The sequence below is a fragment of the Pristiophorus japonicus genome, chromosome 2 (assembly GCF_044704955.1).
Source record: "Pristiophorus japonicus isolate sPriJap1 chromosome 2, sPriJap1.hap1, whole genome shotgun sequence".
NCBI lineage: Eukaryota > Metazoa > Chordata > Chondrichthyes > Pristiophoridae > Pristiophorus > Pristiophorus japonicus.
The window spans coordinates 335,115,177-335,118,131 of record NC_091978.1 but is presented as its reverse complement, the minus strand read 5'-3'; positions in this window follow the sequence as shown (position 1 = coordinate 335,118,131).

Below are 2,955 nucleotides of genomic sequence, written 5' to 3'. Positions count from 1 at the left end.
AGAGTCAGACCTGAAAGTTGTACAAAAGTACAGGGGTATGTGCAAACCTCTGAGCAGCACTCAGCAGGTTTAATGGAGCCAAAACAATTAATACAACTATATCAAAAGATAAATACTGCGCATGCTGGAAAATGAAATAAAAACAATAATAATTAATAAAACTATATCAAAAGATAATACGGCGGATGCATGCTGGGAAATGAAATAAAAACAATAATAATTAATAAAACTATATCAAAAGATAAATACTGCGGATGCATGCTAGGAAATGAAATAAAAACAATAATAATTTAATAAATCTTTTTACCTACCAAAGGGCTCCAGTGATGTCCCGTTCGAGCACTGCATCAAAAACCTCACGGGGGCACTGCCGGGAAAAGTCCTACCTTTTCCTCTGTGAATTTCACTGTGATAGTCCCTTTCCAGCGGCCCACACGCTGCAGAGCTCACCGCTGGAAACCTTCCTTTACAGCGGCTTCACCGCGCCGTTTCCGGCAGAAGTGAACACCGCTGAAATCCTCCCCGAGCTGAACATGTCTCGGGGAGCGAAAAGTACCCGACTGTGGTGGCCAATCAATATTTTCGATCGACCGCCCAAACCCCGCAGTAGCCGTCCCTTTGGGGACGGTGAATTTCGGGCCCCATGCCTGTGTATATTAAGTGAGGACAAGGTTTGGCTCAGTTCTGATGCCTCCATGGTTAAATAACCTGCCAATATTCACAGTTTAGGCTCACGGGTGAAGGATGACTATTTGGGTACAAGGTATTAGTGAAGCATGAGCCAGTGCCTTCAGAAGATGAAGGGATTTCTTTAAAAATATAAATTGCATATTAGTTATCTATCTTAGTTGCATTGAGTTATCACAAAAGACAATTATAGATGAGGAAGGTCATTTGGCCCATCTTGATTCATCCAAGTACGGAGATCCAAAAGTCCCCACATTGCAAAGAGATATAGATAGGCTAAGTGAGTGTGCAAACATTTGGCAGATGGAATATAATGTGGGAAAATGTGAGGTTATCGTCTTTGGTAAGAAAAATAAAAAAGCAAATTATTATTTAAATAGGGAGAGATCACAAAATGCTCCAGTACATAGGGATCTGGGAGTCCTTGCACATGAAACTCAAAAAGTTAACATGCAGGTACGGCAGGTAATTAGAAAAACAAATGGAATGTTGGCCTTTATTGCAAAAGGGATGGAGTATAAAAGTAAGGAAGTCCTGCTACAACTGTACAGGCTATTGGTGAGACCACACCTGGAGTGCTGCATACAGTTTTGGTCTCCTTATTTAAGGAAGGATCTACTCGCATTGAAGGCAATTCAGAGAAGGTTCACGAGGTTGATTCCTGAGGTGAAGGCGTTGTCATATGAAGAAAGGTTGAGCAGGTTGGGCCTATACTCATTTTAGAAGACAGAGGTGATCTTATTGAAGCGTATAAGATTCTGAGGGGACTTGACAGGGTACATGCAAAGAGGATGTTTCCTCTTGTGGGAGGATCTAGAACTAGGGGACATAGTCTCAGAATAAGGGGTCGCCCATTTAAAACAGAAATGAGGAGGAATTTCTTCTCTCGGAGAGTCGTGAGTCTTTGGAATTCTCTACCCCAGAGAGTTGTGGAGGTTGGGTCATTGATGGATTTTTGAGAGATATGGAAGTCAAGGGTTATGGGGAGAGGGCAGGGAAGTGGAGTTGAGGCCAAGATCAGATCAGCTTATTAAATGGCGGAGCAGACTCAAGGGGCCAGATGGCCTACTCCTGCTCCTATTTCTTATGTTCTTATGTAGCATCCAATTGTTTCTAGGGTTTTTGCCTCTACCACTGTATTTGAAAGTTTATTCTGCACAATGATCACTATTTATATGCAGTAGAATATCCTGATATCTGTCCTAAGAGTACCATTCTCAAGTTTGAATCTCCTTCCTCTAGCTCTACTCTTGCAGTTTAATTTAAAGTAATATTCTGGATTAACATTTTATATACCCTTAACAATCGTAAGATCACTTCTCAGCTTGCAGCCTTGCACTCTGCTTGAGGAAAGCCTGGAAGCGAAGCATCTGAGAAGTGATCTTAAGATTGTTAAGGGTATAGAAAATGTTATCCAGAATATTACTTTAAATTAAATGGCACCCTGCTTCCCGGTGGTCCGATAGGGACCCACAGAGTCGGCAGCTTGGCCCTCCCCTTTAATGAAGGGGAGGGCCCTTTCTATGCGGCAGTGCTACACGTCCCACCGTGTAGCGCTGTGCCTTTCTCGGATTCCTTCTGCCCCGCTTGCGCCCCACAGAGTATGAGGAGTGCGTTATTTTATGCTCCACTTGCTCTGGGGGGGCAGTAACCCGAATTTAGGTTGCGGGGTGGGTCTTTCGCGCCTGACGCAAGAAATTCCGTCTGGCAGCTGTTACTGTCCCCAAACAGGACGCTATGCAATCCTGTTGAAAAATTGGCTCTGGAGGTTGGCAATGTGGGCCCAGCACTAACTTATCGTGCAACGCCCTCCAGGTGGCGTTAATCGAGGCCTCCGACCCAAAGCTCCCAGTCGGTGTTGCTATTATTACGGCCTGTGGGAGTGAGGCTGTGGAGTTCACAAGGAATTGTGGGTAATTAATGGGGCTATGAATTAAAGGGGCAATGCATTCAAAATGAATAAAAATTAAAATGAAGTGAAAAAATGCATTTTCAGCCCTTGATGTCTTTCAAAATACACATAAACGTTAAAAATAATTCCCAAATGGCAGTCTTCAGCTTTTAAAGCTGAATTGTCTTCTACACCTAAAAACATGGTAAAAAGGCTTCAGCACTAACACAAATGACTCAGCACGCCAGGGAGGAGAACCCAGGGTCTCATATGCAGCACTCTAGCAGTGAGTCAACACTGCAAGAGAGGTCCTCTACCCACAGGACCAGGAGGCCCTCCAGAAAGAACGATGTGGGACCACATCACCAAGGCCGTCA